Source organism: Syngnathus acus, chromosome 15 (assembly GCF_901709675.1).
Source record: "Syngnathus acus chromosome 15, fSynAcu1.2, whole genome shotgun sequence".
Lineage (NCBI taxonomy): Eukaryota > Metazoa > Chordata > Actinopteri > Syngnathiformes > Syngnathidae > Syngnathus > Syngnathus acus.
This window is the reverse complement of record NC_051100.1, coordinates 2,538,594-2,547,018: the sequence shown is the minus strand read 5'-3', so window position 1 is coordinate 2,547,018 and position 8,425 is coordinate 2,538,594.

The window sequence follows — 8,425 nt, the reverse complement described above, 5'->3', positions numbered from 1 at the left end:
GTTTTGCGCTCGGAGCAAACTGCACCATTGGTCCACACACTTGCCATTGGTACATTGAAGAAATGGTTTCAAAAAAAAAAAAAAAAGAGAGCGAGAGAGAACAATGGAAAGAAAGATGGTGGTCTCCGTCACTCTTGAGGGCACCGGCTGGAAAAAGATCAATGACATCATCGAGAAGGTGACATCGACGTGACTTTCATCACATTAGCGAAGACTACAACAAATGTTAAGTTGAGCGAGGTGGGGGCAGTTATTCTTCATTGGCCATGTACTACTTTGACCAAACATGACTAACAGAAGCACTTTGAAGCGTCTCCCGCTGTGTGATTACTACCATACGCAGTCCACATGTGAGTCATCCCGTTCTGAAAATACCACTTTATTTCACAGCGCCTGGAAACAAACACTCGCTTTGTCTTTTTGGCGCTAAAGAGCCATCACTGCTCAAAGTATCCTTTTCCACGCTGAGTCAAAATACTCCCCACTGTGGTTTGGGTGGAGAAGTTTTTGAGTTGAACTTATTTGGAAGAATTATTCAGAATCCAAAATGTTTTCACTCACCCCACCCCGACGGGATTTCTCTTTAGGTAAAAAGGCGTCCGTTGACATTTAACGAGGAAACCGGTGTTCAGTGAAAATAATACAGCTTTGGCCTCTAAAGCGGAGCTGTTAAGTACTTTTGTCTCCATGGAGACTCACCAAACATCAGCCCACACATTCGCAATAATAATCATAGCATAATAATCACAAAAAAAAGGATGTAATTAGGATTTTTCTACCATTGTCAAACCTTCAGGGGTGTGACACGGCAACCTTTCATTTGCCGAGCGCCATGTTTGGAATGGAAAATGAGGAGAGGAATGAATAGCAGAGGAAGAGGGGAGGGGGGAGGGGTATTGCTTATGAATATGCATATTCATATTTGAAAGACAATCTGCGGCCTCTCCGATTATGCTCGGGCCTTAGCGCACAAAAGAGAGTCATATTCTGCTGAAAACTCGTCCGGGATGGCGTGGCGGGACGGCACCCGCCGAGCGACCCTGAATCGGGAGGACGGGAAGCGGTCCCGCCGGGACCTCCATCCCCGTGGCGATTCCCACCAAATCCCCCGCAAATTCCGCCGGGCCCGTTGGTTGGTTACGTGTCCACACAAAGAAAAGTTCACAGTCTCATATATGGCGGACCCATATAGGCAGAGACTAAATGCCATCCCAAACAGGCTTGTCTAAACTTTTTCTTCAGAGGGCCGCAGAGCCATTTTGACATTTTCCATCCTTAAATATATAGCAGAGCTTTTCAACTGGTTTTGTCCAAGGGACCAACATTATAACCAAGAAGCAACTCTAAATAATTTTTTTTAAAATGTTACAATTATTTTCCATTTCCAATTTTGCGGACCATGTGCAATACCGCCACGGACCACGAGAGGGCCGCGGACCACCGGTTGAAAATCCCTGTAGTATAGCAGTTGGTCACTATGACATGGGCTGCTAAGACAATCAACAGCAGGCCGCAAACGGCCCACGGCCACACTTTGGACACCACTGGTCTGAAGACCAAACACAAGAGCTCGATCCGTTACAAGTGGGATCGGAACGTACAGTAGAAGAATCACGTCTCCCCCCCCCCCCCCTCGCTTTTGGCTTTTATGCCGGGCCATAAAGAGGTGGATTTATGTCCGAGCCTTGCCGAACATGCATGTGAATGAGAGGCACCCGCGGGGGGACGATATATCTTCGCAAACATATACAGTGGAAAAGACGGCGGGGGAATGGAAAGTGCAGCGTCGCAGAAACAAAGAAGAAGGAAGATGAAGAGAAGCCGTCTTGTTTTTTATTTAATCGCAAAATCAGAGCAGTCATCACGACGCGGATCCCATCTGGGAATGCCATCGCGGGGCCGCGTGGCTCAGGTTGTCATCGCTACGGGGCTAACGAAAGCTTTAGTACCTGCAAAGAAATACTTGTTTTATGTCATTTTGGTTCTCAGGCTGCTACAGTACTTACCAATGACACTCGAGTTTCTTTTGTCATCAAGAATTTCCATTGGGATGCATAAAATATCGAACTAATCCAACTCAAAATGTCTCGCGGCTAAAAACGTGAAACTGTTCATGATCTTAAGTCAATCAGTTTTGCAAAGTTCCAGAAAGCCATCAAAATCACCAATGTAAGCACTTTTAAAGTCATGATTACAGCTTTTTTTTTTTTTTTTTCATTTTTTGGTTCCCAGGATGACACCTTGGATTCCGTTCATCATCTGGAATTTCCCTTGGAATCAATAAAATATCTGCCAACTCGAATGGAAAATACCTCACGGTTAAAAACACAAAACTATCCAAAACCAAAATTCAATTCATTCACAAAAGGCTCACCAATAATGACATTTGAGTTTCTTTCAAAATTGGGGAATTTCGTAAAGATTCTTAAAATATCGGCCCAACCGCACAAAAACCTGTAGAACACCACGTATCGACTCATGTCACCGCCAAAGTGGTAAACCGAGAACCCCTGTATATTTCATAAAACGCATATTAAGGCAAAAATCCTTCAGGTATTGACTCACGTTACATGAAACCAAATTCTATCACAACCCCCGTATGATATTTCCAGCGAAGGTACGTTGAGCCAACTTCTTTGCAGGATTGGGGGACGGCGGGAGAAAGCAGGAAAAGAGGGGGAGGACAGAGAAATGCTGGAGGGAAGCAGGAGTCTGGAGTTAAATATTAATCCGCGGTGATTCATCTACTGTGGAAGCCTCCAGGCATCCTCTGCACTCGGCCAGCTGTTGGCCGTCGTCTCCTGGCCCTGGCCCTGGATGTGAGAGGCTGGGCCGCTGCCCGGTGTGCCCATGCATGAGCTTCCTTGGCTGGGGGAAAAGCGGCAGAGGCCAGGGCAGGTGGTGGACCTGGCGAGAGCCGCCGGAGTGTGAGTTTTTACCGTTTGGGGGCCGCGGGTGTCTACGGCGGGATGTTACGCTGTCTAAGCACATCTGTAGCCGCCTGGCTCCGGCCGGGCCCCTCGGAGGGCAATGAGGCTTGACCACGTCAAGTTATGGGGGAAGAGAGAGTTGCTGTGGGGCTACAAGGATGGCGGATCAAGGAAAGCAAAACTTTCAGTCTCGCACAACAACGTAAACACAAGCCGCTGTCTCTCTATAGACTGTTGCTGTACATATTGTAGCCGCCATGACATCACCCCGCCTGCTTCGAAAGTTACTTTAGTAAAAACTTTGCAGGTCGCCGTCGGACTCCAAAAGTTCTCCCTTATCGACTGTTACACTCGTCTTGAGCTAAACTGAGAGCTCAATTGGATTGGACAGTCCACACTTGTGTTGCCGGTTAGCATCAGTGAATATTTTAGGGAAGCCCATTAACAGGGTCGAAATTCATCATGTCGTCAACTCTTTCACAATTTGCGTCGGCGTACGAGGCCCGCCTACCCTTAAAGCACCTTTTCACATTGTTATTAGGAAGAGCAGGGTTACTACAGCGTCTTGGCCACAGAGGGGAAAAATTTGAAGGCAGAAGAAAGCAAAAGTGCTGGGTCATGAATTATAGAGCGGATCACTTTCGTCTCGTTCCGGGGAGACGGCGCTAGACCACAAGAGAGAGAAATTCACCCCCCTATTCTTGTACGCGCGCTGTCTGTTACGTGGGAAGCCACCAGGGAAAGCAATTTATGGCCAATTGAAGCGGCGGGCAACATCTCTCGGAAGGCAACGAGTGGATCCATAGCAACGATCCTGGAGGGGCGTATTAATCCCCTGCTTTATGTAGTGCTAAGTGTACAATAGTAATCAGGATTGGAGCAGGCCCCGCTGATCATTAAGGGAAAAGGCTATATAAAGAATTCATAATGGGATTAGCCCACGGCGGGTGGAGACGGAGAAAGCGCCGGGAAGGGGGGGGGCGGGGGTGTCTGAAGAATGGTCGAGGGGAGGGTACAATACTGGAATTAAATCACCCATCAAATTGCATGGAAGAATTTTAATTTACAGGTTAATGTCGCGTCGTGTGACTAATCACAGCCAAGCGCGGCAATGAAGCAGTCGGAGGGGAAGGAGAGGCCGTAAATGCTGCTTCCTGATCAAGTCTTGTCTACCAACGCAGATATTTCTTGATAAAAGAAAATCAATGACTAAAAATGGATCCACCCGCAGAAGGAGGGTAAATAGAGTGGCGATTGTAAATAGTTTAACCGAAAAGATTGCGAGACTGCCTGGTGCCAAAGTAGAGACATCTAAAAGGACAAATCGGGAATTAAACCTCCATGTGAGCTTCGTGGAAGGCATTTTATTTTGGGTTGTCTTTCAATTGTTTAGCAAAACATAACGGCTAGCATGCTAGCTAACGCCAGCCATACAGTTCTTAAAACGCCATGTGAGCTCCATGGGATGCATTTTGGGTTGTCTTTCAATTGTTTAGCAAAATATAACATCTAGCATGCTAGCTAACGCCAGCCATACAGTTATTTTCCTTGTTTTGCTCGGCATATGTCGACAAGCAATCTAAAAGCAAACCATAATGGCTAGCGTGCTAGCTAACGCCAGCCATACAGTTCTTTTCCTTGATGTTTTGCTTGGCATATGTCGACGAGCAATCTAAAAGCACCTTGACCCCCATCACCGGGGCAGCGGCTGTCCCTTGGTCCACCTAAAACTCTTCCTCTACTAATTCCATCTCAGGCCTTGGCTCACAGCCCCTTCATCACCGGCGGCAGACCGGTGGGAGGACTTTATTACAGCCACAGCTCGTTAGCTTGAGTGGTCTTAATGAAGCAGCATGGCGATCCGACAGAAATCATGCTGCCGAGACCCCGCGTCATTACGCCGGCCTTTAATTACGATGATGTATGGCCAGGGCTGTGCCTTGAGGGAGCACAGGAGCTTACAAAGTCTGAGCAGACTTCTCGTATTAACATGCGAGTGTTTCAGCGACGGAGCAGATCGTTTATTGTGTTAGCCTGCTATGCTACAATGAGACTTGCTAACCCAAGTTTCCCAACACAATGCGGGGGGCAAGAAGACCTCAAAACCAGAGGAAGCCAAGTTTTTGTGAATTGGCAAACATAAGAGATTTGAGAAGAGAAAAATAAAACAGCGCTTTCTGTCCCCGACTCTTTCTTTCAAAGGTGTGGCGGTCGCAACATGATGTCACGCCTCCTCGGCCTCCATTATTCAAAATGAGCAGAAATGGCGTTATATAACGACGAGCGGACGATGTGTGGAGCTCAGCACTCCGCATCAGCTCTCCGCTCTGTGTTAATTGGTTTTGCTTTTGAGCGGCCATCATTTTCTTTTCGAGCCCATTAAGCATAATGCTCCGGAGTGCCGGATTAGCTGGCGCCGGCTAAGACTTGCTGTGTTGTCGTTAAATTCAATTTAACGGGGGGGGGCAACCACCAGCGCTAATTACCGCCAAGAACCCCCATACACACACATACACAAATCCTCCATTCCTATTAGATGGGTCACTGTCTCTATGAAGAGATTTTTGTGGTTTACGTTACCTTCACACCTAATCTACTTCTCAATGACACCTACTTTTTGTTTGTGGATTAATAACCCTGACGCCGTACGATTCGGCTCGGTTGAGCATGGCGTCATGCAAGATGCTAGCGAAAACTCAGCCCAGTAAGTCAATCTACTGTAACATCCTTTAACAGTTATGCAAAAATTAAGAACGATTAAAAATGAAGCGACAAAAGTTATTATTTGTGCCATATTTTATTGCAGGTCAAATTTGAGCTAAAGGGGGCGGGGCCATGTTAATTCTTTAAAATATCAATAAATGGTATCGAATTGATACAACCATGATATTTGGGCTTTATTGACATGCAAACCATCTTATTTGGTATGATATTATGTTTTGTGGCAACTTATCAAAGTATTGTATTTAAAAGCACTGCAGAATATTTGTTATGTTTGTATTGGCGCCTTTTTATATTTTTTCCCCTTTGCCTCAGCAAGTCTCAGCATTTTTACTTACTTTTCATCCTGACCTTTATTATTAACTTGCTCTCCCATTTGGCCAACCAGATTTTCTTTTTTTGTGTGTATTTTTTTTTGTACAAGTAGGCGATTTATTATTAAGCCAATGGCTTTTACCCAACTGGCCCCGCCCCTTCCGCCATCTAAAAGCCTCCTTGGAAGCCCACCTGCACTACGGAGAGGTCTGCATTCACTATAGAAGCACTCCTCGAATCTGAATAAAAGATGAAATATTGAACACGTGCTGCAAGGTTGGGAGTTTATTATTTAGGGCAAAGATGGTCTAATTGCCTTAATGCAATAAGGAGGTTGGTTTTTTTTTTATCCACCTTCAAGCAAGGTGTGGAGTCTGTGAGTTTGAGCTCATCTTAAAGGGCAAGGCCAGAGCCGGACCTTTTTAAAAGTAGCCGAGATGTGAATTACTTTTTAATTTGTGGAAGGAGCGGTGAGGAAGGTTCTACAGGCTGTTAAATTTTTCAGTGCTCTCTTACCTGAGGTCGAGACGGGAGATCTAAATCTAAATGTAGAAGTTTTTAATGTAGAGAACGATCACGTTGCTTTGGTTATTCATGAGCCCCGAGCAGCAGGGGCGGCAAAACTAAATGGACCTGAAGGAGCTACGCCGGCAATGTGAGCTCGTATCTTGATTATTGTTAGCATTTTATTCTTGTTCTTCTGATTAGAAATGATTTTGTCAGGAACTCAAAACGTTACGAGATATGGTTTAGCGCTTTTTTTTTTTAACCATTTAAAAAGTGTTCCCAGGTTTAATTCCCAAAAGCGACATGTAAAAGTGTTGCGGGCCCCTGGTGGTTTGAGGTTTCCTTTCTACATCTGCTCAAGTTGAAATGTATTGTCGAGCTGCCACAATGATTGGAGTCATGGGAATTGAAAGTAACCTAGTTTATAATTAATGCCATCATAACGCCAGTTTCCTCTCTGACTGAGAGGGAAGGTGCCCACTCTGTAGCGCTCCTACCCAGGATGGGGTGCCCTCCAAACTTCCAATAAGACTTCCCAGTAGGAAAAATAATCATTGGTGTGTGTGCGTGCGTGTGTGTTGGTGTGACGGAGGCCCTTTTGAGTTCACTGGAATGTACTTAATTTGCCCGCTATCATAATGCAAATGAGGCTCTCGATCCCAGCGGGGATTGTACCGAGTAGACTGACTGACTGTGTGTGTGTGAATATTTTTCAGACTGGTATCCATTTACACTCAGCATTCATTTTATGAGGTAAGTATTAGGTGCAACGAACGAACCAAAGAAACAAAAAGTCGCTCCATCAGTGAGGCCTGACTGACTTCAAATGCTAAATGCTATTCAGTTTTTGCTACAGCTTCATTAAAATAAGTTCATCATTTGTTACTGCTGATATTGTATTGCGCAGCTACATCTTTTCCCGCGTCCAAGTTATTCTGCAGATCCCTTTCCATGTAATTGACTAAAACTCTTTAGTCTGACATGCAAGTTAATCATTATTTTCCACACCAACTTTCTGTCATGCTCAAAATCTTTGAAGACCGTCACCACTTCAATTCCTTTTCGTGAAGTGCGTTTGATGAAGGAACGGCTTTCACTATCATATATTCCGCACTGACAGGCAAAGGTACAACAACGACGTGTCTGACGTTATTAACGGCAAGACAGTTAATTAGATGAGAAGATTAATTAAGGTCTTATCCATTCTATCGGCGAGGCTAAAGATAACTATCTACCGTAATTTTCGGACTATAAGTCGCGGTTTTTTTTCATAGTTTGGGTGGGGGTGCGACTTATACTCAGGAGCGATTTATATACATATATATGGTTTTTTTCACTTTTTTGGGCATTTTATGGCTGGTGCGACTTATACTCCGGTGCGACTTATAGTCCGAAAATTACGGTAATTAACAATAGCGGGGGAAAAAGAAAGTTTACCAGGAACTTAAACAATCTTCTCTATTGTTCTCTCACACACACACACACACACACACACACAGTTCCTCATGGCCCTGATGTTTATTGATTGCAGAGTTCATACAATGGCGTCGCTTAATGTGCTCGCTTTCATGTCCTCTCTTTGTTGCAGTGGACAATATTGCAAATTGATCGCTCTCCCTTTGTCAGCGTTGTGAAGTGAGCGGCTATTACATTAAGAACACACACACACACACAGTATTTGGTTCTTGCTCCGTGCCTCACGCCTGAATGACGTTGTTGATGAGCACCTGGAGGTCGCACGTCGCCGCCAATAAACGGATCCATCGGATGGTCCGACCCCTGACCTTCCTAGCGACAACAACATGGGACCCCTCCTGCCTTCCCGCCATTTCATGTCATCTATCTGAGCTGACCACTGGAAAATTGAGAGGTGTGAACACAAACAAGTATAACGTGTCAAAACAATCCCTTGGACACGCCAAACTGGTTGGAAATGTAGTTGGCGACCTCAC